The 27,456-nt window shown below is 39.7% G+C and overlaps 1 protein-coding gene and 1 long non-coding RNA gene across 3 annotated transcripts in view; one reads left to right on the top strand and one right to left on the bottom strand.

Moving 5' to 3' along the window:
* Nucleotides 1-27,456, top strand: part of ROBO1 (roundabout guidance receptor 1) — a 559,072-nt gene that overhangs the window by 250,743 nt on the left and 280,873 nt on the right. The window lies entirely within an intron of this gene.
* Nucleotides 3,332-7,781, bottom strand: LOC309368516. Its single transcript, XR_014167809.1, has 3 exons — nucleotides 7,720-7,781; nucleotides 4,246-4,279; nucleotides 3,332-3,381 (listed from the first exon to the last, which is right to left on the bottom strand). It is a non-coding gene; the product is annotated as an uncharacterized lncRNA (long non-coding RNA).

Here is a 27,456-nt window from a genome sequence, read left to right as displayed (position 1 = left end):
TGACTTTGTGTGCTTCTGTGAAGATACTAAGACGAAGGGCATAGAGGTGTGAAGCCCCAATATACAATTCAAATTAGAGGCACCTTTCCCTTTAATACAATGATACTAATGAAACCCGGGGATTTTTTAACTAGTGTTAAGATGCTCTGAACCATGAAAGTGTTAACATCTTTACACAGAATGTGGATTTATCACCTGTAGAAATACTATCCTCTTTGGAAATGATAATCGGCATGCCACACTTGAAAAGAAATATTATGTAAGTCTTTTGGCAGCACATAAGTGGATAGAAATTCAAAACAATATAATCTTTAATCTGTTGCCAAATAACACTGTGTTCTTCTTAAGAGACTAACAGGTGTTAGTGGTTTCTCTTGTGAGAACCAAGACATCACCTTACTAATGATGCAAAATGTTTTGCCTGGTTCATGTAAAGTGACTGGAATTGGATTACATCTTTAATAAGAAACTGGGAATGTTTTCAGAGCTGCCCAACTTATTGGATATAAAAGTGCATTTCTGGAGCAAAACAAATGATTTTTTTTAAGCCTAATGTCTCAAATCATTCATTTTGGAGATAAAGGTAATATTGTGAATCTCCTTCTTGTACAGCAATTTACCAGAAGCAGTAACATCTGTTTAAGAGAATACAGGAAATGGGTTGGGTTACTGAACTTGAGTGGAGATCACTTGCCAGCAGTGATTCTAAATTATAATTAGATTTCCTTTCTGTATCTCTAGCTGCACACAAACAATCCCAGAGATGATGCCATGATCCCTGTATCCAACAGTGATCTGGACACAGTCAGAGGTTGCAGGAGCTCCAGATGGGGAACTGGGTCTGGGTCAGGGCTCATAGCTGACTGTGGAACATAGAGAAACCATTGCACCTGAGCTGGTTGGACAAAACCTCACAGAGGAATCTCCCAAACCATCAGGACATATAGTGTCAGATCCTGGATCCTCAAAGGCACCTTCCGCTAAGCTTGAAGAACGAGATTCCTCCCACTTCACATCACCAGTTTGGCAGTGCCAGGAGCACACCAGGAAGTAGGCTATGGAATGAAGGTGTGCCTGTCTTCAGGCCAGAGGATTGACTCTTTAAGGCTCTTAAGTTCTGTAAGGAGGCAGAACATGGAGGAGGCAGTCTGCAGACAGAGGCATAAAGGACCTCCCTACACATCCTCATCCATGCCACCTCCCTACACATCCTCAAAATCTTCTGGGAGGGGGGTTAGGGGGCCCTTCAGAGGAGATTCTTGGGGTGTGTAGGGGGCTTTAGGGACAACAAGGGGGGAAGTGAAATCCTGTCATCTGAACAGAAGTCTGCTTGCGCCATAATGGATTACAGCATAACAAATTTCTTTATGACGGTTTTCATTAAAGCCCATTTTGTGAAACCTTGGTTGACATATATAAGGTACAAGTATGGTTGAATGGCAACACAATACAAAGCATACCTTAGGTGATAATTCAATTATAGCTTAAATGTATATTCCACAGGCACAGTAAACATTTGCAGTAGCAGGAATCTTGATATTGGCAGTTTTCCTGAAAAAGGCAGTAGATGCAGGAGGTGAGGGTTTGGTGCTAAGTAAGCCCTGCACAATTGCACTGTGATTGAAAGTAGTAAAAATAGTTCATCAGCGTAACAAATTCTGGTACCTGCCCACCATTACGCTTAGTGAGTAAGGTACATCCCCTAAACTACACAGTTCCTGATTAAATCTTGCCCCACAGGCTCATCTGGTGGAAGTGCTTCTAGGATTCTCCCTGTAAACCATTTCCCATCTGCCTCAAGAGTCCTTGGCCTCATCCCCAGAAGAAGGGGAATCCAACTTCATGATACAGACTCAAATCTTTTACAAATGCTCAACATGTAAAAGTATGGAATTCATTAGTTTTATGTGGGTGCAATACTGGTTGAAAAGCTTGAGTATTCATAACTGTGTAAAGGTGCATAATGTTAAGGTTTTTCTATCAGCTCTTCAACTCATAGCATAGATAAAACACAAGATTAGTGCAATGTGGAGTCAGTAAAATACCATATGCCCAAACAATTCTCATGGTCTTGCATTTATGGATTTCAGTTGATGAAAATAACTAGAACATTGACATTAATTCTTTAATACAGTGTACTGTATATGTTTTTAAATTGATATAATCATGTTAGTTCAGCAGCAGTTATAAACAGGCAAGTCACAACTAATACTGTTCCTAGATTTATTATATTAGAACCTCATGTTTGTCCCCCAGCAGCTGAAATGTTATTACTACCAACCTAGGGGAGTGGGGGAATGATTTCAAAAATATGCTGAGTTCTCAACATTCATTATGTTATTTATTGGGGGGAGCGGGCCCCCCACCAATGGTAAATGGCTTTGGGGGAAGGGAAAATGGCACATCTCTCAACTAGCTTTATTGTCTTTTCATATTTTATTTCCATTAATAATGCTTATCAGTGGAACTGAGATCCTAAGGATGCTGACTTTGAGTATAAGGGGGTTTGCAATAAAATAAATTTACAAAGTAAGTAAACCTTTTGCACTGTAAAATGTAAATGGCACTTAAGTTATAGAGAAAATGGGTTGGAGAAAAGAATAAGTCCACTATAAGCAACAAATTCTGTTTTTTTCGTGTAAATTATTAGCTTTCTATGGTCTGTTTTATCTTTTAATTACTTTTGATAGTTCATTTTGAAAGAATTACCATATGCAACCATTGTCATTCAGCTGTTTGTACTCATTTCTTTGGGATAAAGTAGCTTATTTCAGACTCTGTGCAGTAACTTTTACAACCTGTGGTTATTGTAGCAATGTGCACAAGAATCAGCAAAGTGGAAAATACAAAAACACTATTGGTTTTGAGGAAAGTATGCTAAGGAGCAGCAAGTGTGTGTGGATCATAAAAAGAAATGTTCCCTTTAACATTCTTTTCCCCCTATCCTACACACACCTGTGTGCAATGCTGCCATACACCAAGTTGGACCACTGGTCCATCTGTCTCAGTATTGACCACACTTACTGGCAAAGACTCCCAACAATATCGGACAGGGGTCTTTCCCAGCCCTACCTGGAGATTCCAGGGATTGAACCTGAGACCTTTGGCATCTAAAGCATGTGGTTTGCCACTAAAGTATGGCCATTTCTTCCTCCCCTACTCCAAGAAAGCATAGGGGAAGCTGATAAGAAACTATCCTGCAAGCCTTTTTATCACTGTCCTTCATAGTGGCTGTTGATGTATACTGCCTTCTTCATAGTTGTGAAACAAGCAGGAACACACTCAGATCCATTCATTCCATCTTCCAGAGGGCATTGTGTGAATCAGCTCACAGCTCACAGAGTAGATTTCAAATGCTGCTGTTCTCATTTAATAATGCAGCTGCGTGGAGATCAAGGCAAATGTCTTTGAACACAAAACTTCAAAGCACAGAAAGAACTGCTTCATTTGAATAAATCCCAAGACCTTAAACTTAGGTATGGCCCCAGTATTTTCAATAAGACTATTAAGACCAAGTAAGGACTGTGTGTACAAAAATGTTCAGGTGGCAAACTGGAGGGCTAGTTGCATATATGGATCTATTCACCTCTTAATGGGGCTCATGGATCACGTCAATAAAAGAACATGCCTCCAAGCAAGTAGGTGACTGACATTAATTAGTTGGAGTTAGTTCCAAGTCATTGTAAATGCTCCAGATTATTTCACTGTTGTCTCTGGTTTTTATCACATGCAAGAAAGCCTGTAACTTTCTTCATTAAATAAAATAAAATAAAAAATTATATTAAGGTGGAAAGCCTTAATTACATTTTTTCAGCCCATTGTATGGCTTGCTTTCCGGGATCTTGAATTCGTTTCTGTGTTGTGTTGATTCGCTCCTTTTTCACTCAGTGATTATTCAGGTTGAATGAAATGCAGTAACTCCTTTTTGTTGTTGTTGTTGTTTAAAACCTTCCAGCCTTAAGCCTCCAGCAGACTCTCTTACAGGCTATGCAAGGAAAAGGTTTGGCTGGTTAGAGCTGGGAGAAAGAAGACTCCAGTAATGCCTGGATAATAGATTAGGCAGATTAGGGAATGCTTGTTCCTTGAATGGAAAGGGGCACCTGGAATCCCCCCCTGCTTACTCTGCTTTCTTAACAGTTCCAGGTAATTGGGAAATTTTAGTATTCACTCATTGCTCAATTTAAACTAATGCAGCTTAGCTATGATGTTGACTGGAGCATATAAGGATCAGTCTGTGTAGTTTACCTTGTTAAAGGAAGTAAACCGAAATTCCCTTAGCCTGCAATAAAATAAAAACAGGATTACAGAGCCAGACTAAGAAACACAATACTAAAATAAGAAATAATCGTGGCTTTTTAAATTTTTACATATGGCAATGGCTTCAGTTTTGAAACATAATATTCTCATTAGTGAAATTACAGGAGATTATTTTGTATAATTATGTAGTTCTTGTAAGCTGTGGGGAGCAGATAATTGCAAAATAAAAATACTGCTTACACAGAAAAGTGAACTCCCATGCTTATATAGAATTTAATCTGCTTTCTAGAGATTGCCCTCTAGTGGGCACATGGGAGATACTATCACAGCAATCACTTTCCTATTTGCAACCATTGAAGAAAACATCATATAATACATGATGCTTTCACCATCCAAACATCTGGTTAGAGTCAGTAGCACATGTACATGTTTTGGGGCATCTGTCTGGTCATTCCCATTCCCATCTTCCACACAAAATTGGGAGTAAGGAAAGCATTCATCTTCAAAACAGTAGAACAATTGTTCAAACTATATAATAATTCTCACTTTGCATTATTTTATAATGAAAAGTGGGTACCAAAATTTATCCACAAAGAGAAGATATTTAACAACTTCAATACCAAAACATTGTTACAACTGTGGTGTTAAGATCACCTGAAAATAAAATTCTTCTGAATCAAGTTTGGCATGTTTAAGATATGTCAGCACCTGTGTGCAGACTTTTGAATACAACTAGAGTTCTGAAGCCAAATATTATTTCAAAGAATTATGTGCACCTGCCACCTCTGCAGTTGCCAGCTATGCACTTGTCAGCTCTCTGCCCATTTCTTTTCCAGTTTTCCCTCTCTCCTTAAACATACCCTTTTTCATCTCATTTCCCTGGATCATTAAATCCTTGTTAAGTGTCCTTTCCTAAAGTCACTGATTCTAGTAAGGGACCTTATCCTAGGAATGTCTGCCTACCCTCCTCTAGAGTCCAGACAGTTCAGCCAGGATGACAAAGACCAACTGACTGCCTAGCCCAGGGCGGTCCAACTTTTCATACCAAGTGGGCCACAATAGTACTTTGACAGAGAACCTGTGAGCCACACACTACTTTTTGCATGGTGGGAAGGGAGTGAGGCCAAAATCTGATGCTTCCCCCAGCCCTTGCACTGCCTTCCCAAAGCTGGATAAAGCAAGGCTTTGGGATGGATGTACAGGGCTTTGGAAGGGTCATAAAGTCCTCCCTCTTTCTTCCTAAAGCTGGGAAAGCACTAACTAGGCCAGGCTTCCTCAACTTCGGCCCTCCAGATGTTTTTGGCCTACAACTCCCATGATCCCTAGCTAGCAGGACCAGTGGTCAGGGATGATGGGAATTGTAGTCTCAAAACATCTGCAGGGCCGAGGTTGAGGAAGCCTGAACTAGGCTTTGGGAAAGAGGCTGGAGGACTCTAGGAACCTTTCAAAGCCTCACTTAACTGGCTTTCAGAAGGCAGTACGAGGGCTGCAAGGGGGGCATCAAATGTTGCCGAAGGCCCCCACAATGATTGAGGGCTGCATGCAGCCATGGGCTATGTGTTGGACTGCCCTGGCCTAACCCTTCTGTGACAGCCAAAGAACTAAGCCAGTCATTCCTAGAGGTTTCATTATTAGCTCAAAACCTCATAGCATATAATTTAGACACTGTCCATTTTTAATGGCTATTTGAAGGAAGATAATACGCATAGCTGGAACTCTGATCATTGTTTCCAAAGTAATGAAAAATAATTTTGCTATAATCCTCCTCACACAGAAAATTGTATGTAGTATTTCTAAGGACTCTTAAGGAGAATTCATAGCATCATATTGTTAAGACTTCTTCATAATTTCAAATTAATATAATGCACTGCTGTGTTGGCTTATAATTAATGAAAATGATAGACCAGCAGCCCAAGATTTATTTTTAATCAGCATGAAAAATCCAACCACCCTTCACAGAGAGACTTCATGATCTGTCAGCTCCCTTTTCCATTGTAGTTTTGCTTCCCAGCCATCTGTTTTGTCTGCCTTCATGCCCTTCAACAGCATGGAGCCCCATGTGCTGAAGCTCTTCAGACTTCTGTCTTTCCAGATCAAGATCCTGATTTCCAGGCAACTCTATTCATATTCTGTTCATACTCCCTGGACTGCATCTCTTAACCCACAGATGGAGAACTTGTGGCCATCCAAATGATGTTGGACTACAATGCTCATAGGCCATACTGGCTGGGGCTAATGGGACTTGGAAGTACAGAAACACCTGGAAAGCCAGAGATTCCCAATCCCTGTTTGAGTCCTTTATTCGCCTTGTTTCTTTATTCCTAGACTCTCTGCTTTCCAGTGTCTCTGCTGGGCTGAGATGACATCAGAGCTCACATTGTAACATTTATGCCTATGACCATCCTCAATTGGGGGGGATTCTTTGCAGAGCTGCTGTCATGGGAAGGATTGTCTTCATGTTGATGACACAACCAGAGTGGTGCTCCTTCACAATTTCATGGATATTCAAATACATATCCTGCTCATTGAAATATGCATCTGTGTTGAATCTTTCCTTCCTTATATATATAGACATTCTCTCCAAGGACCAGACAATGAAGTGATCATGCTCTAGTTTTTCTGTACTGCCACATCAAGGATATTCATAAAATTGATGACAAATGCTCGTATCATAAAAAATGTATCATGACCACCAAGAAAACAAATAAACTTGACACAGAGATTACACTTGCCAACTATCTTAAGAAAGACTAAGTAAATAGAAGACAATAGAAGACAGGCCAGATATTAAGGAGATTAATCACTTATTTCATCAGGGAATATATGCTATCGTACATAAAATGATTAATGATAGCATCATTAAGCTTAATCAAATAAAATCATTTCCATTTTGGATTGAAGCCAAAGATGCATAATATCAGAAAGAGAAGGCTTATTTCTCATTGAATTTCAACTGGTACATAAATGGAATAAGAAGACAGACAGGGAGAAACACCTATACACATGTCCACATGCAACCCAACATTTGTGATTATGTAAATATTCTGCATCCGTGGGGTCCCTCAAATTATTTCTAAAACAAGTTAACCTATAAGACTGTGGTATATAGAAAGGCTTGTAAATATCTTATTGCTGCCTCATGTAATCTTCTCATGCTATGTGTAGCCCTGGTGAGCTCTATAAGCATACAGATCTTTCTTCTTATGTAATCCCAAATGGGAAACCACAACTTCCATATATGGGTTTAATTCACTGGATCATAGCCTATCTTGAGTTTATGGGCAGATAGACATGTCTCCGAAGAGCAATTTCTATTTTTAAGCATGGATCGCTGCTGCAGTTAGCTGCAGTTCTTATCATTCAATTTACATGCAGTAGTACCCACTTTCACATGCACCTAATACATGCATTTGGTAATGAGAAAGGGAGTCTAATTTGGAAGAGCTCTTTTCTGAGTCTCACCTGGCAAACAGAGGAATGTTGTTCTGCATGGAATAGAGTTTACTGTTCACCATCAGTTTCCCTCTACTCACGTGCTTAAGAGTTAGGATCAGAGAAAGCTGTCTTTGTTTCTGAAAGAATAAAAAAAAGCATTCTTTATACCAATATAAAGTTTTTTAAAAAAACAGTTGGAAAAACGCTTGCTGACAACATTTATTTGGGGACCACAGGCACTTTCAGAATATCCGAATGCAGCCTTCTGAGACAGCTGTTGATACTCTGGCCTCAAATGTGTGAGCTTGTTAAGGAATGGCTGCTTGCGGCATAACTTATTGTAAGGATTTATTTGGTGTTATATTTCCTCAGTGAGCTCATTCAGAATGCACAGTCCAGGATGAAGAAAAGTCTCATTCCAAAGGAAGTGAAAGAATATATATTGTGAGGTTTAAGTGAGCATTTCACCTACCAGTACAATCATATACATTATATATACACACATCTTCCATTGGTTCACCTGCAAGGCCAAGTGAAGAAAGCTATATTCAGAATATTCCTAAACTGATGGTATTTTAACTACATTAAAAAAGAGAAGAAAGGAACCAGTAATGCACAGTTCAGCTTTAGGAATAGAGAATGAAGGCTGAAAAAAGCTTCATATGACATTAGACTTGGAGGCAAAGAGGCAGGGAGGAAATGAGTTGTTTTTAGTGGCATCCGTCTGTTCAGGAGACAATAGAGGAGTCCAACCCCAAAGTCAAACCTTTGGCGAGTTATAGCTCCTACTGTAGCTGTAGAGACTGATATGGAAGAGACATGTTTTGTTGCAGCTGGGTCAGATCCGGTTGTGCTGCTGCAGACGCTCTCTGGCGTTACTTCCTTCTGCACTTTTCCCAGGAAGAAAATGAGTAGCTAATAATTTTTCAAACATGCTATGGAGATGTACAACTGTCATTCTTGAAATAATAATAATAAAACCAGCATCCTATAAAGGTGCATTATTTATGCTCAGGGAACCCTAGAGTGCTGCCTAGTGGTAAAATGGGCAGAGTGGCATGGTCACTCTCCCATATTATTGCTTTTCTTGGTTACACAGTGCTGTGTGTGTGTTCTTGCAGATCACTTACTATAACATTTGCAAATATCTGGCTATCACAGATCAATCCAAGCTACAATTGTCCCCCAAGCACAAAGCAAGAATAAGTGCATGCAGAGCAGAACCCAAGCAGCTGAACTCAAGCACAGCACAGACTGTACATCAAGTATTTACAACTATGCTGCACCGTATCATAAGACAGTAAGCACCTGGAAGCTGTTCCACAAAACATTTATGCACTGTATGGATGGGCAATATTGAAGCCAACAGTCTCTAGCCCGGAAAACAATCAGTGAATCCATGGCAGAGAATTCTAAACATAAGCAGAAAAAATAACTCAAGAAAGTAAGATGAGCCACAGATTGCAGTTAAAATTCATGCATATGTGTTATAAGGTCAAGAAATTGGACATTTTGAAGTATACCCATTTTAGACTTGCATACGTCTGAGACCTACCCCTTCTACAAATTCACTGAAAAACTCAAATGCTCCCTTTCATACACACACACAACAGAAACACATAAACAATATTGTTTAGGTTCACCATTCATTTGAGGATTGGTCATGTGTGGAGAGCATTAAAGATTAAAAGGAGGGACACTTGTGTACCTCTTGTTATGAAGTAGTATCCTTGACATTCCTTATTTTTACTTGGAGCAATCTTGATTTTTCAGTCATGCCTTCAGGAGATTTTTGTTTTGTTTTCGCCCCAACGCTAGGCCACTGAAAGTTTTAATGTATAAGGCATTATTAAGCTTTACAACTCAAAAGTGGAAACACTGGTCATATACTGTATTTATCAACCATAAACAGAATGCATGCATTATACAGCACATCTGCTGCTAGATGATGATAGAAGCCATGCCACAAGAGGAGTGAGAAGGTCAGTGATACAAGCATGGAGGTAATTATTGTTTATGGCTGCACTAATTGATGTGGAGTGCTGCTCATGGTCTATGGTGTGAGGAGTCACAGGGTTCCACAGGGATTATAACATTCTTAGCTATTTCACAGCACTGTTTCACAAATGGGTTTCCTTTTGCCTCTACTTGCTAGTCTACAACAAAAACTGTAAGATTTCAAGAAATTAGGCATCATTTTATATTCACTTCATTAACTATTTCCTTTGTTTAAAAAACAACAACAATTCATCCCCAGGATAGAAAGAATTTTGAACTTCTTTTTTTTAAAAAAGGACTGCCTATTTTAATAAAACCAAGTTTGCTTATGAGAAGCACATAGAATATTATTTCCACCAATAAATAAACTATAGTGCTTATTTTGGCAGCTGCTGCTCATTTAATAGAACACAGATGTGTGAATATATCTGTGTTTACTTTAGTGCAGGGATCACTGTAATTTATAATCACCAAGAGGCTCTATCTGTCCACAGTGATCCCACAGACATTAAGGTAGGTCACAGATGTTGGCTTCACAGCCAACCAAGTCATGGAAGTTTTTTCTATTTTGATGCAAAAAGCTTGGTTAAAGAGTCACATATTAATGGAGATTTCATGTAATTCATCTCCTTACATGTACTTTTAGGTCTCAAGACTGACTCATGAAGATCTAAAACTACAGCCTCCTGTGTCCATACAGCTTTCTTTTCAGTGCCAAAAATTACACAGCTAAAATGTAGGTGAAATTCTTCTGAAAAGTAAAGAAGATTCTGTTTCAATCATCCAAACCTGTTTGTTTCAGAATATTTCTCTTCCCCAAGGAAACTTGAGTCTAATCTGCAGGTCCATCTCTTTCATCATAATAATACTTGATTTAAAGGCATACCACTGTTCCTTGTAGGAGCACAGGGTTCTGCTCAACCCTTTGAGTAACTAAGAGCACCTCAGAGCTTTTCTTAAGTTATGCACTACCAATGATTATAGGCACAATCAACTGGGAAGCTCTCCTCTGCAAGTCCCGTCATGGTTAATTGATAGCTACGTAAAAGCTTTACTCTTGTACAACTTCAGATAACTTAGGGACTTACACAGGATAACTTACCAGTGAATTGTACCCATTGGACCTTGGGCCTTGCCTAACAAATAACTATGGCATGAAGCCCATGAAACACCTGCTTCACACACAGTGAGAAAAGTATCCCTGTGCAATCAATTTTTTTTGTGTGTGTGTGGATCTCTGCCAGTATGCTATCAACGAAAACCCATTTAAAAGTCCACAGTGGGTCTTCTATGAGTGTAATAGCCTTTAATATTTTTTACTATACACTTTCCCCACATAAATATTTACCCACATTGATAATTAGATTTTATCAGCACAGGTGTAGAAAGTTCAGCTTTAAAGCAGGTAATACTCTGTTTAGAAATAAAACACAGCAAAGCAAAAGCTGTATGTGTGATATACTGAAAAGAAGCCATTTATTGACATATCTAATTTAAGTTAAAAAGCACAAACATAATGAGTAAATGTTGTCTTTACTGGGTTTAAAAAAAAGTTTTATTTTATGTTGTGAGCTGCTCTGAGAACTTTTTTTAACAGCTCCACCAATATGTACTGCAAGCATATAATTATATAAGTAAATAAATGCATATAGATAAAGACTGTTAGTTAATACTAATTTTACAACAAAGATTTTCCCTTCAGTAAGGTTACTGCAATAAGTATATGGATCCGTTGTGTGCCAGCACAACTATGATTAGAAGTTTTTGAAGCATTTCTGGTTTAGCAAACTCTGTACCAACCCCAGTGAGTTGAAGCAATGACACCAACACATGGCTAGCAAGAACAGGTGGTCTAATGGCATAGGCAAAACAGAGGAACTGGCTAGCACATAGGGGTGATACACAACAAAACCCTGGTTTTAAAATGTAACAAGACAGGCTCCCGTGGTTGCCAGTTCAACAGGATGCCTGAACAGATTCAGCAATAAAGTACCCGACCAGGGGTAGCCAACATGGGGCCTACAAAGGCCTTCCTTGGTACCTACCCCACTGATATTAGGCTTGGAATAAGAATTTTATTGTAGCCAGTTTATTTTCCAGTTTACAAATGTCCCCACAGGTTGGCAACCCTTGTAGTATACCTTTATATTTTCCAACCCAGTCAGTTTGTGTACAAACAATGCCAGTTTCAGTCTACTTATAACATATGTTTAACTCCAGTTTCCAGAGTTTTCACTGGTGCCTTGCCAGCCAACTCTCTTTTTTCAGGCTCTCAGTAGAGGCTATTGGGACAGCAGTCCCCAAACAGAACCTTTATCAGCTGCCTTTATCCATCCTCCCAAGAACAAAATGAAGCACCGTTGGGATACTCCATCAGATACTTTGCGTAGCCTGTCACCAGATCCTTCTAACTTAATAGAACAGTAAAAGCTAGTGACTTTTTCTTTTGCTGTAAGAATTAAACCATGTGATCTACTGACAAGTGTGCTGACTCTGGATGTGGCAAAATTAGGGCAAATTTCTACCTGCCAATTAAGCATACAGTGTAGCCTTAGGCAAACTGCACTCTCAAAGCCCAGCCAACCTTGCATGGTTGTTGTGGTTGTGACTGAAAAATGAAGAGATGCAAATGTAACAAATACCGGTAATAAATGTCTTTATTATACTGCCAGCTCTGGCTTGCTGACAAGCTCTTTATCCTCTTAAACAAGTAGAAATCAGTTGGTGCTGGAAAATAAATAAATCTTGAACTGCTGGCATCCTTTAGAACCAGTGTGCAGAAGCACAGGTTTCTAGAATTATATATTTTTAAAATTTCTTAGGGAGGCACTCCTTCAGATGTTCATAGAACAATCTAACCCCATCTAATTAATCTCTTATATTTATGATGGCTATCCGACAGCACATACAGGTGCCCTAAAACACTGAGCCTATTGGGCTTGCCGATCGGAAGGTTAGCCGTTCAAATCCCCGCAACAGAGTGCACTCCTGTTGCTCTGTCCCAGTTCCTGCCAACCTAGCAGTTCGAAAGCATGCCAGTGCAAATAGATAAATAGGTACCACTGTGGCAGGAAGGTAAACAGCGTTTCCATGCACTCTGGTTTCCATCATGGTGTTCCGTTGTGCCAGAAGCGCTTTAGTCATGCTGTCCACATGATTTGGAAAGCTGTCTGTGGACAAACGCCAGCTGCCTTGGTCTGAAAGCGAGATGAGAGCCGCAACCCCATGGTTGCCTTTGACTGGACTTAACGGCCCAGGGTTCCTTTACCTTTACCTTTTACAGGTTCTAATTGCCTCCCAGCTCAGTCAATTAGATGTGTGTCATAAACTTCCAGAGAAAGCTCATTCATGTTCAAGACTTTCTAGGCAAGTGACGACTTTCTTGCTTGACCCAGTCTAGATTTGTCTGACCCCGCTTCACCCTATTCTCCCAGCCTGCCTTGCATGTTTCTTGCCTTTTGCTTTCCTAGAAACTGACTAATGCTATGATGAATCCCACAAACTTTTCCCAGCTAGGTTCCCAGTGGGCTCCAGGTCTTTGGCCAGATGTTTGAGGAAGTCACTGTCTGCCAATAAAGAGTGGAAATGACAACTTCTTCCTCCAGAGGACATTCATATAGGTTTACTGTAGTGAAAAGCCTGTTGCAGAATATCTTTACAAGCCTGATATTCAGGCTTTTTTGTGTGGCATAGTACTATGTGCAGAGGAGTGCGCCCTCTGCTCTATTAAAAATAGATTTAATATAATTCTTGCAGATCAATTGAAACATACACTTTCCAAGATACTTTTGAAATCTAAACTATTTTGAGATTATTTTTATTGAACAACTAACTATTTCTAATATAGTTCAAAATCCTATGACAAGGACATTTCAAAACTCGCTTTGAAAAGATCTATGGCTATACTTGGGCTTGCAGACTGTTTGACAGTGTATGTATGGATTATATATCATTTGAAAAGAAGCCGTTAGAAACAGAGAATCATGCAGCTTTTTCTAAGTTGCTGCAGCTTTTGAACTTCTTCTTTCTGTTGCCCTAGGTGTTTCATTAGCACTTCAACTACAGTTGCATCACATTAACCTTTTTATAGTTTAATGCATAAATTTAAAGTAGGACATGAAAGAAGGGTTGAAGGATGGAGAAAAGCGATTCACAAAGAGAATGAGGAGAAATGAAATGTGAATGTAAAATATAGCTATTCCTAGCAAAATCAAAAGAGAAAAGACCTACCAGAAAATCTAAATTATAATTTTTAAATACGTGATGGTATAGAATGCACTGTGGATCTGGACTCAAGCACACTTTCTTCAACAGACATAGTAAGTGCATAGAGTTGGAGTATGACATTTGGTAATAGATAGCATCTGAAGCGGAAGGTTTGCTATCCTTGTACAAGACTCTTGATCTCAGGTAGGGAAAAAACAGCTTTTTATTATTCAATACACAACTTTTGTTTTTATGTTGCTATTTTTCCTTCTTCACTATACAGTCATACCTTGGTTGTCGAACGCCTTGGTACTCATCTGTTTTGGTTCCCGAATGTCACGAACCCAGAAGTGAGTGTTCCGGTTCATGAATATTCTTTGGAACGCGAACATCCGACATGGCTTCTGCGGCTTCCGATTGGCTGCAGGAAGCTCCTGCAGCTAATCAGAAGCTGTGCCTTGGTTTCTGAACGTTTTCGAAAGTCAAACGGATTTCCAGAATGGATTCCCTTCGGGAACCAAGGTAAGACTGTATGGTGAAAATCATTTATAAAGCATCTAAAACCATGGAGTGTTGAACAAAGATTAAAAAGCAATACACACTCTGCCTGCAGATTTGCAATTTAGGACTAGGGCTTGCCAATCAGAGCTAGGGCTTGCCAATCAGAAGGTTGGCGGCTCGAATCCCCGCAACGGGGTGAGCTCCTGTTGCTCGGTCCCTGCTCCTGCCAATCTAGCAGTTTGAAAGCACAAAGTTCAAGTAGATAAATAGGTACCACTCTGGCAGGAAGGTAAACGGTGTTTCTGTGCGCTGCTCTGGTTCGCCTGAAGCGGCTTAGTCATGCTGGCCACAAGGCCTGGAAGCTGTACGCCGGCTCCCTCGGCCAGTAAAGCGAGATGAGCGCCGCAACCCCAGAGTCAGTCACGACTGGACCTAATGGTCAGGGGTCCCTTTACCCTTTACCTTTATTATAACTGCAAATAAAACATTCTAACTGTGTTGTAAAGTGCATTATACAAATGTGGCACTAGATGGCGATGGTGGGCTATGGCAAATTCAATATATTTAAAAAAGCAATTTCACAGCGTTTTTTTATATGTGTCTAGATTCCACCATTGTTAAGGATAGGACTTACTTGTAAGTGGCAAATGAGGAAATGCAAATGACAAATGCTTTCTGTTTTCACACTTCTTCTGTAATATGCAAGAGTGGACATCCTACCCATTTGTGGAAACATATGTGTACACACCATACATTTAAAAGCACATTTCACCCAGTAAGAATCATGGGGTGTATGGTTTATTAAGGATGCTGGGCATTGTAGCCTTTTGTTGAGTAAACTACAGTTACTAGGATTCTTGGGGAGGAAATGTGTTTTAAACTTTCAACCAACTTCTTCTAGCCTTTAGCCAGGTGTATGAGAGCGAGCAGCAAAAGCATTGTGAGTGCCTGGCTCCTGTGCCCCCCCCCCTTTTCTGAGCTGTCCACTAGAGCCTGCTCCTCTGTGTGCAGGAGCTGCAGGGCTTGGTGCAGGCTACAGAAGCATCAGAATGTATTATGAGGATAGTGAAACAGCAGCAGGAGGAGAAGGGAGTTGGGAGGAGCAGTAAGAAAGCCACACTGCAGGTGCAACAGAAATACAAGGCCATCCACACAGCACTCAAGGACTGTCAACAATCCTGAGCTCTAGTGGGCTGCAAACTGCAGGTTATTTCGGGAAGGTGAAAAAGGCTCAGTTTTATATGGAAGACCTTTAATGCATATGGAAGCCTGCAAAACATAGCCTAGTGCATTCCCAAATGGAGAGACCACAGTGCCTGAAACATACCAGAACTGCTTTGTTTCCTTCCCCAAAAAATAAATAAGTCTATATATCACCTATATTGCTACCAGTAAGAAGAAGAGTGAGAAGTTCGAGCAGGATCACCAATCCAGGGGGACAGGCTTGCTTGGACTTACTCAACTGTGAATGGACCTGTTGCTTATTGAGGAGGACATGGGCAAGATCCTCATTTCCAGTGCCTTGGTGGTCTACCTGGAGCCAATATCCATCTTACCACTGGCAGTAGGCCCGTGAGCCCCACCATCTCTACTGTGGCCCATTACCTGAGGACGCCAGCCGGCACAACATCTGGCTGAGCTGGTTTAGCAACAGGGATGGTGTGTATTTTAATAATCTGAATAGAGTAAAAGATTGTGCATCAGGGGTATGCGGAGTGTGTGTGTACGAACTTAGCAGTGCTTAGCTTGTTTTTTTAGTTGCTATTTTGTTAATGTTAATATTGTTTTATAGATTATAAATGCTGTATTGATTTGTTAATCATAGAATATGGCTTCTGCTGTAATTCTGATCTTTAGCTTTTTTTGGCTTGCTGCTTTGTTAATAGTGTTTTATGGATCATAATTGTTTTACTGATGAATTGTTAATTATTTTATATGATATATGTTGTACTTGTGATGCACTGTATTATGTTGCTTTTATTTATTGTTTGCAAGCCACTTTGGGATTCTTTTGAATGAAAAGGGGCATAGAAATACAATCAAAGTGAGCTTTAAAAGTAGGGTGTATATGCAGTTGATTAGTGAAGATGCATTTTTTTTTTGAAAGCAGAGTTCTTTAAATTAAGAACTACCAGTTCCTGTTAGTGTAGGACAACTGCATACAAACATAATTCCAATGTCTTTGATGGGATTACATTTAAATTACATCTGAAACAGATGCATTTTTCTAACTGTCCTTTATCAAACTATATCAAGTTCAGTACAAACCATTTGTGTTTTGTACTGTACTGTATTTTCAAAGAGAAACCTGAAGTTTCAGAAATTATTAAAGATGCATCAGGCTTTATTATTCAAAACATGGATTCAGAGGCTGCACTCTACCTTGAGACATAAGTTTGGATGCTCATAAAACAAGCCAAACAATTAATCCCTTCACCAAGGGATGACATGAAACCTCAACCAGGGTAGCTTCAAACACCATTAAAGGCTGTCTTTGTGCTCATTAGCACCATTGGGACAGCATTTTATGTTGGAGGCTTTAGGTTTTACCAATTCAGCTCCAAAGAAAGTTGTTACCAGCTTGTATTCTGCAGTTCACAGGCTCGCAAAAAGAACACATTAAAACAGTTAGAATCCCCAGGGCAAATGGAGGAGATTAAGTAGCCTTCTCTTGCAACAGAATCCTGAGCAGACAAAGCTTGGTATTGTGTATTCAACACACTATCTCTTTCTAGCACTGAACTTTACTATTGTCCTTCCAGATTCTAGTTTACAAAGTGTTTGGAGGGCTTTGCGTAATGGTTCACTGGCACCACCATTGACATCCATCTGAGTGTGGGAACTTTCTGAACAGGACATAGTGCCTTCCCAAGCAGCTTGACTATTATATCAAATCTTTTTCTTGGAACTTCACCTTTTTAAAAAATAAAAATAAATGCAAGATTCTATCCTTTTCATCTAAATAAATCTTATTACTTACTCTGTATCAATGAATATGCTATAAATGCTATAACTATGTGAGCATATATCAGATTGATTCAATTTTTTGCGATATTGAGTTAAATGCTTGCAACAGTTTCTATTAAAAACGAGCCACTGTTTCAACTGAAAACCCTCTCTTTGTATTTCAAGCACCTTTTTGTTTCTTTGAAGCAATCATATTTTCTGCTGAAGTGCTTCTCATTTTTGCATCTGTTAACTAAAAAAAAATACTTTTCAAACTGTAGAATATGAATTTGGCAAGGAATGAAATACAATACTTTATAAAAGCACAGACATTCCTATAGTGTCAGGGACTGAGTGAGTCTTGTGTACTCTTTGTCAAACTGTACATAATCTATCAGAAACATTCTGGGATAATTGATTGATTGTAGTATTTTATTTTATTTCTTTTGGTCAGTGGGTGGCTGCTGTTTATACTGTGTGCTTGAGAGGACCTCCTTGGGGAAGGAAGGATGATGCAACCCTTATTGCAGTGATCATGAGTAGATGGAGACGTTGCCATGGGGAGGTGATAAATAATCACTGAAGGGCAGAGTGGGGCTATTTACACTTTGTTCCTTGCTCCTACACTTACCATATCTGAGTTCCTGGTTGCTTATCTGCTGTGCCCACCAGCCTGGGCATACTGTTGTACTATTGTTTAATGCCGGAATGGTGCATAATAAGACTTCATATGATTTGATCATGGATGAGGGTGCTATTCTGATGTGTATTACTGATACCTGGGTGGCTGAGCTGGGAAGGGTTCATCTAACACAGGTATTCTGCCCAGCACATTTGGTGCTGTATCAGCACAGGCTGCATAGATGGGGCAGGTAGAAGCTGTGATCCACTGGACCTCCATGTCCGTTACCAGGAAACACCCTTGTCTTGGAACTGGCTATGAAGACCTGCACCTATTATTGGGCCAAGGAGACAGTAATATTGGGTTGCTGTTGGCATACCATCCACCCTGCTGCCCAGCAGCTTCTCTGACTGATCTAGCAAAGGTAGTATCAAGTATAGTGTTGGAGGAATCCAGAACGATAGTGCCTCTTGTGTTCTGGCTCAGGACTTCATGGTCTCCATGACACCCATGGGGCTGTCTGTCACTGATATGATGGAAAGGGCAGGGGATTTCAGGGGGATATCACAACATAGCAGTTGTTTCTGTTTCCTTACCCGATCATTTCCATGTTTTATGTGGTTTTTCACGCAACATAAAAGCCACTTCTGGAAATCTAGCAGAAGTTTAGCACTCATGTCTGTGTTAATTGCTTCCAACAAAAATCCATTTGCAATGCCATTAACCCATGAAATCACAGGAGTTGTGAGCTGTAATTTTTCCACCAGTTTTATGAATCACTGCATATGATGAAATTTGGCATGGTATCCCAGCATACAGTTATTTCCTGCCATTTTCATAGGTGAATCATGGGGGAACAGAAGCAAGTATTAAGTTCTGCAGAGAGTGGTTATTCTTCAGTTTAAAGAAATTCTGTTATTCAGAAGATCTAATAAGAAAGAAACAGATATCATTTGCAAGCATATTGTCATTAATGAAGTTGTTGTCAAATATACAATGCTCCAAATTTTTGATGGTAATAATTACTAGCTTTCCTGACTATTCAAAGCAGTGAGAACAAAGGTCAAACCATGGTTTAAGGCTGTTATGTGCACTCATTTAAAAAATGGCACATGGTTCTTTATTTATTTGATATTATCCACTTTTGAGGGCAAATCTCTTCCACTTATGTTAAAAGGTTGTCTGCCTCTATCCAAATTTTATTTACAGGTGTGTCTTTTTTGTTAGTGGAACCTTGCAACATTTTCCAATTTCTAGAGGGGTTTCTTCACAAGGTCTTCATACAGTTCTCTCCTTTTAGAGTACTGTACTCTGAACTAGCATTCCACTTGGGTATCTCTGCTCATGTGACAAGTGTTACCCTTGAGAGTTGCAACATTAAAAAAAAAAAACATAGCTTATCTCCTGTTTTATTTTTCTTCATCATGTCCCCTGAAATATCATGTAGGGGGAACATAGTGACTCTGCCAAATGGAATTTCATCGACATGGAATTTCTGCACAAAAGAAGATAGTTTGTCAAAGCACTTTTTAAAATATCAGTTATTTAAACTGATATTTAAACTCTGTACCTATAAGAGTTTGTAAATGGAGAATGTGTTTACTCTGAAGAAACATAAATTAGGCAACCATAACAATGATGGTTTAGCCAGCCAATCCAAGCTGTTTCTGAGGTGTTGGTACTGTCACATGATGACAACTTCTAGGAGCCACAAGTGAGAGCTGAGTGCAGGGTGAGGACCAAAGGTGGACAAACTACCCCAGAAGGCAGAGATACATACTACTGCTCCTAACACCCCACATAATTTGTAGAATCATAGAATTGTAGGTTGGAAGGGACCACAAGGATCATCTAGTCAATCCCCCTGCAATGCAGAAATCTTTTGCCCAACATGGTGCTTGAACTCACAGCCCTGAAATTAAGAGTCTCATGTTCTACTGACTGAGCTATCTGGTGAGAGAATATAATATTAATATTTATTAGTAGCTTTTTTCAGAAAAGTGAAACTCAAAGCAACTTACCAAAATGAACATTAAAAAACAAGTTACAGATAGGTAGCCGTGTTGGTCTGCCATAGTACCGTGTTGGTCTGCCATAGTAACCTAAACACAATTTTTTAAACACAATTTAAAAAAAACAACAGATCTAACATCCCCGCAAATAGATAAGCAGAAAATTAAGATGTATTCCCCTGCAACTTACTACAAAATACCTTTTGTACTCAACACCCCCAAACAGCCACTATTCTATCTTCTAGTAAAGTGGGTGATTGTTAATTGTTAGTCCTGCATGTCCTGAAATCTTTTGAAAATGTAGCAGCTTCTCCTCCTCCTCCACATCTACTTACTCTGATAACTGCAAAAGACTTTATACACCCCTCTCTTTTGAACAGCTGCTTCTAGAATTATCCAGGGATCATTGTTTTGTGGCCAAGACACTGCTTAAATAAGCAAAACATCAATTAACTACAGAAGCACTAAAATCCAAGGCCCTTCATAACTGAAACAGCCAATCAGCTGCAAAACTTGAATCTGCATTTAGAGTCGGATCACAGTGTTTCTGACATCCCTCATTCCTGTCTGGTTAGTGTTTAAATTCTATGGGTAGGATTTTCTATAATGAGTGCAACACATAAAACCTCTCTGGTTCACAATAAGGTCATGTAAATCTTTCTTTCAACTCTAATTTATGGGAGTTTCCCATCTATATATTTTTTGTTTTCATAATCTTCCAGGGAAGACCAACTATAACATGAATATGAGCTCATTAGTGAATTTCTACTGGAGCTTAGAGGCTTACCAACAAGCATTTCAGTTAGATTAAAAACTGGGATAGATAAATATATCAGGCTATGCTATGATGAATAATTATAGGACTTCGAGTTATGGAGGATTTTTTTCTCCACCTAAAAATATAAATGAAGTAGTAACTGAATATGAGCATAGATTCAAATGGCATCATGTGGAGCATATAGCCTCCGTTCAGTCATACAGAAATAATGAGGTGACAGTGTAGCCACTATTTCTTTGGACGGTCTTAAATCCCAACCAATAGGTGTCATAATTTTATGAAAATTTGTAGAAGAAGAAAAAAGAGAAATGCCCATTTCTGTTTTGCTGAATTAAATAAACTTTAGTGTGGTTCTTATTTGTAAGTAACTATGAACTGATGTGAGTTCACAGTATTTACTATAGATCTAGCAGGATCAACAATTTGAGCTATAGTTTGCAAAATGTTCTAATTCAACTACGACACAGTGCCCGGCAAGACTTAAGAATCCCTTCCTGGTCTATATATCTTCTGAATTTCTCAAAAGAAGTTATAGAAGTGAGTCTTTCTTTATGTGAGGGAGTTGGCACATCTGACTGTAGACATGTATCAGCTACTGGTAGCAAAAATGAATCTAAATCACTTTATTTAGAATTTGATACTACAAAGGACAAATTATACTTCCTTGTAGCTCTAAAAGACTAAAAGATTATGTCTTATGCCAAGGTCCTGTAAAACAAACGGATTCCTACTTCAGTGCTAGGCTTGAACCACAACTTGGACCAGCAGGATCTTTTGCAGCATAGACCCTAGTGGAACAATGTGAGGAAATGCTGATAATATTGGTCCCAAGTACTCCCAACAGAAGGATCTCGCCAATAGCCATTCAAGCCACTAGTTAAAAGCTGAATGTCAAGAGTGGTTCTGGTTATCCTCCAGCACAACTTACTCTTCTATATGCTCGGTAATTCTATCTTCAATAATGCTTTCCACCATTTTTTTTAGAACAGACATGAAGATGGTGGCTTCCAATTTTCTGTATTTCCACTGGTTCCTTTGCTTGTTTGATTTAACTGTGTTACATGTATAGAGGATGAACTTAGAGACACATTATAATTTTTGTTAGAATGCAGTTCCATATTTGAGTTCTTTAAGAACTCTAAAGTGGATGCCATCTGAGCCTGGTGATTTCCCCATTTAAAAAATTGCTAATAAGGCCTAGAATGTGGCATCTTCTCACCGGTATCTACTTCCATTCCTCAGACTTCTTTCCTGAGATAGGAAAGGTGTCCTTTATGACACCTTTAATTCCCTTGTTATCCAAAGCTCCAACCACTTTCCTAGCTGGTTTCCTGCTACTAACGTATTTAAATAATGTTTTTGTTGTTGGCTTTGATGTTTGCATCTATGTATTCATCAAATTGTTCTGTATATCTCATAATGCTATGGTCCTCATAGTTTAGCAGTAATTTTGAAAGTGCAGTCTGAGGTGAAAAAGTATTTTTTTAATCTTTGCTCCAGTGGCTCTAACATGTGTTATGGTGCAATTTTAACAAACCTGCATGTTCAGCATTTATATATCAGCATTTTCTTTATTTAGGAATGAAGAAAACATAACACTGATTTAGAGAATTCCTTCCAGTAGCACCTTAAAGACCAACTAAGTTAGTTCTTGGTATGAGCTTTCGTGTGCATGCACACTTCTTCAGATACAGATACACTTCTTCAGATTCAGATGAAGAAGTGTGCATGCACACGAAAGCTCATACCAAGAACTAACTTAGTTGGTCTTTAAGGTGCTACTGGAAGGAATTTTTTTTGTTTTGACTATGGCAGACCAACACGGCTCCCTATCTGTAACTGATTTAGAGGATAACCTACTGAAATTAATGGGATGGAAAATTAATGGGACCACCACTAGCCAAAGCCATGGCTTCTGTTACTGAGCTTCAGTTTGAGTTTAAAAAATCAACAGAAGGGAGTTCTGCCCCTACTCTGTGTGTAGTCTGTGGGTGTACAGACACATTGGGAGCAAGAGATATCTCACAGATTCCTGACTTAACTATTCCTGTTCCCTAAAGTATTTTAGTCAAAGTAGGTAGTTCTTTTGCTGAATGGGGGAATAAACACAAACCCCATCTTGTGCATATTACTTTGGTTTACCTTATTAATTCATAATTGACTGACAGAAGAGCCTTTTGTTTTCCTGTTTGTCAGTAAGTCGTTTTGTACATATATTTCTGTACATAAAGTTTGTTACCGACACAGCTTATTAGCCTAAATCTACTATAATGACGTGGAAACATAAACAATAGTTAATCTGCTTTGCATTCCAAGAAAGGATTCCCTTTAGGCCTTAGAGTTCAATATTACATAGCTCAGAGAAACTGGAATTAGAACAGAATCAAACATCTTATGATATCACACTGTTCTTCTAGGTTTTACCAGCTATTTATTTTCTTCTTGGCATTAAACTGCTGAGATTGATCATTTTCTTGGTTCTGTAATGACCTGTTTTAGTAAGCAAAATACACCCCCTCCCACCAAAAAAAAGTTCACTGAGATCTGCAGATCATTTCTGTGAATGAGAACAGTAAATTCCTGTCGCCCGAGGCTTTAAACCTTCCGGGACTAGGTATTCTGCTTGAAATTGAGTTGTGAGTGCCGTTTCTTTAGTTTGTGTGATTTATACTTTGTACTCCATTAGGCTGCATACCAGAGAACCTTTAATTACGTGTTTCATGAAAATATTTGATGTACTGTGCTCATTTCACTTTACTGAGCCTTGCTGAGCTCTGTGTGATAATGTTCTCTGTAAGTGGGGTGAATATTTTATCATTCCAATCTTCGCTAGGACAAACCGAAAACACAGCTTTGCTGAAAAATAATAAAATAGAAAAGCAAGTGTAGTATCTTGGCCTTATTGCGTTGCTGGCCTATGTGCTGTGAAGTTGTGCCAAAAAGCTAACTGCCTGTCATCTTATTGTTATATACTGTGTGCTGTTTTATATTAGCTTTGTTCAATTCCTAACTCTTAAAGTTATCATGGCAATGAACAATATATTAAAACACTGATTATTAGCTACTTGCTTACTCCTTGCAAATGGATCCCTTTACCACGTTGAGTAGCATCTGTCATATGGTGTCTTATAAGAAATAATGCACAAAGACAGGAGTAAAAACCTCAAACTGTAGACTGAAAGTTGTTAACATTATTTTTTTAAAAAAATTAGGATTTCAAATTAATTTACCGTATATTTTCATGTGAATTTAAGATGAAGTTTAAAGTTTTAATTTAATATGAATTCTCCATTGTTAGCATAGGCATTGCAAGCGTTTCAGCCCAGACTCTACAATAATCATTTGTAAGAAGACCACACACACATTTTTAATATCCATTTAGTTCAGGGAGGGGTGTTTGTATGCGTTTTGTGTATGGGGTGTTAGGGAAGGGGTAATACCTCTGGTGGGGGACACATCCTCTTCCTTCTGGGGTAGTTTGTCAACCTTTGGTCCCAACCCTGCACTCAGTTCTCACCTGTGGCTCCTAGAAGCTATCAGCATGTGGCAGCAGCAACATCCCAGAAACAGCTTTGATTGGCCAGCTAAGCCATGTGAGTGTAGCAGATGGGTCTCAAACCCTCCATGAGTTAGGGACTTTCTCTGCATGCAAAGACAGGTGACTTAAGCGGACAAGACCAATAGTGGGTCCAATGGTCAAGAAGGCAGTTTCTGCACATTCTGTAGAGAGAAATGAGGGTTAGGTGGGGCTTATCAACCTGGGAAGGTAACCCATCTAGGAGAATGAAAATTCTGATCTTAAACCTTCACTGTCTTGAGGGATATCTTCAGAAGAAGAAAAGACTAAGGAGCAAACCCTACACAAATCTGGAGTAGAGTCCCTCAGGTTTTGGGCTAGAGGGGTTAATTAGACAGGGTTGTCCCTTTGCCCAGCTCTCCTGGCTCAGCTGACCTCTTGCCAGCTGACACCAGTGGAATGCCACTAGTGCCACTCTGACATCAACCTCCTTCTTCTATCTCCTGAGTGAATGGCCAAGTGTCAGGAGCTGGCCGGCTTCTGGCTTGAGAAAACAGCACACAAGAGGTAATCAACAGATGATTTATTGCATACAAGCAATTAGTCTCCGATCACTCTACCCGAGCGGCCATCTATCACAATTGTGTTGACTCATCTGAAGAATACTTCCGGCTAGTGCAGAATATCCGGAACCTCCTACTCTTACGTTTCTGGGGTCGTCCTCTGTCTTGGACTTTTTCCATTCGTCTAGTTCTGGGACTGACAGGGTCAGCTACCTCTTCTTCCACTGAGGAATCTCTCTCCCTACCGTGTGCCATGAGTGACTGATTCCTCAGAGAGCTGGCTCCCATCCAGCCTGCCTTTCCTGTGTTGATAGGCCGCATGTCTTCCAGCTACAGAGGGAGGAAGCAACAGCCCACTGGTTTCAGCTGTCTGAGAAATCTGCAAGTCTCCCTCTTCTTCTGCCTGTCTGCCTGCCATCTAGCTCAAGCTGCCCTTCTCGGTTATGGGCTGTCATGTCCGTGACACGCCAAGTGAATGGCCAAGAGACACTCTGTTGGGTTCCACACCAGTGGGAGCTACCAGAAAGCCTTGGAATTGGACATTCCGAGGGTGGCAGCAAGACTGAGCCAACCTGGGATCCACTTTATCAAAAGTCAGTCTCACTGCCATTTGAAATGACATCAAGCCTGGTCATCCTGCCCCTGCCTTTGCTGTGTTTGCCATGACAGTCTGGGCTGCAGAAGTGGCTCTGCTACTCTGCAAAGTCTCGCTGTCAGAGAGTGGGAGCTAGAACAACTCTAAGCCAAGTTGTCCCATTGTGTACAGTAAGAATGTCTATGGATTGTATTGACAGGGTGTTATGCCATCAACACTTGGGATGATGTTGTGCAGGAGATCATGAACATGTTGTGGAAACTACAGTTAACGGTGCCTGATAAAACTACTCTGGAGCTTTCCATAGTCACAAATTCCAGAGGATTGGCAAGAGAGAGTCTTATGGCACCATGAAAACTTAAACTTTATTGTGACATGAGCTTTCAGGATCTATAGGCTACTTCATCAGACATGGAGCTCTTTGCTGCTTTTGCTGCAGCAGACTGGGCTACAATTTGTCACCACTCTACTGTGTATATCAGAGACCTTAAATATAATACACACAAAAATAAGCTCAGTTCCTCCCCTCCTGGCCCTATTAATTGCTTGGACAAAGTGTATAAAAATCATGAGAAGAGAAAACACTTGTTCATGCAGCATGTATACTTCATGGAAGTTAAGCATAACTCTCACATGATACTGGAAACCTCATGAATATATGTGTGTCGTATACAAGTGTGAACTTGCCAGTTTTCATAATGTGTGCTGCTGCCCTAAGCTTGAAATCTGCATTGACAAGCCATATCCCAACCCAGCCACAATACATACAAAAGAAAGAGAAGAGATGGATTTGCAGCTGCCCTGGTATCCGGAAGGAAGACTCTATTTCACTGGGAGCTAATGCAGGTGATAAAGCTGCATCACAACATTTAGTCATTTGTTTCCTTTCATTCCTGCCAGAAAGAGGTTCTGTTAACCTACTTATGTTGACTGTTGCCCTGGTGATACATGCTGTTCCCTGTTGAAATAGGTTGGCTTCCTCCTCCCCAAAGAGTAACATCCCAATCACCAAGAAATTCAATGCAGTTAAGAGTTGATTGTTCTGTTTGTGCGACTCACCGCCAGCAAGAAATGTGAGGTTCCTCAATTCATTCAAATAGTTGTGTTTTAACATTTTTCACCGTCTGGTAGTCCTGATTCTAGTAACTGTGGTGAAGCTATAGCACGGGAGCAATGATCAGGGGTGTCACATCCAGAAAGTGCTGCCCTGCCTTGCTGCTGTTGCCACAACTTTTTCCGCCACCACCTACCTGCTTCTGGTATCGCTGTGTGCCCTGCCACAGTCACTGCTGGCAGAGAAGCAGTGCCACCATATACACCCATTTCTGGCAAGATCAAGCCAAATCACCCCAAGTGGACGTGATCTTGCCCAAAATTGGCACTCATGAAGTGCTTGCCTGGGTTTTTTGTGCCACCTAAGGCAGCAGTCTCACCTTGTCTAATGGCCATGATCATGCTTTTTCACATATGTTCTACGCTGAATGTCTGGCAAGCCTGCTTAAATGACTTTAAAGTCCTGCTATCATTCAGGGTCAGTGGTTGTATGTGAGATGGACCGATGGTCTGATTCAGCCTAAGGTAGTTCTTTATAGCCTGTAAAGTTCAGTTTATTCTTTTTCAAGTGTATGATGTGGTACATATTGGTCAATGCATTCCTATGCATGCATAAGTCACAAAGAGTTCAATTGGACTCACTCCACAGTGTTTGTTTAGGAAATGCTGCCAAGTTGTTAATATTTTACATATTATATGTATAATAAGGTACTTAGATATGAAACACAGTTGCCTGTTTCTATAACTACACTAGTTTTTCTAAAACTACACTACTCCTCTCCAAAATAATAAAGATAGCTTGAATTTTTGCTGAGGAAAAAAATATTTTTGAAATTGAACTAAACAAAATCTGCCTTCATCAAGATATGTTTACTTAACCAGGCAGAATTGTTAAAAAAAAGTGATAGGGAAGTTTATGGTCAAAGCAATAACTTAATAGCAATAAAAGTCATCTGCAGTGCATATGTTACTG

The sequence above is a fragment of the Podarcis melisellensis genome (genome assembly GCF_964234715.1).
Source record: "Podarcis melisellensis genome assembly, chromosome: 4".
Lineage (NCBI taxonomy): Eukaryota > Metazoa > Chordata > Lepidosauria > Squamata > Lacertidae > Podarcis > Podarcis melisellensis.
This window is presented reverse-complemented; position numbering and strand designations above follow the sequence as displayed.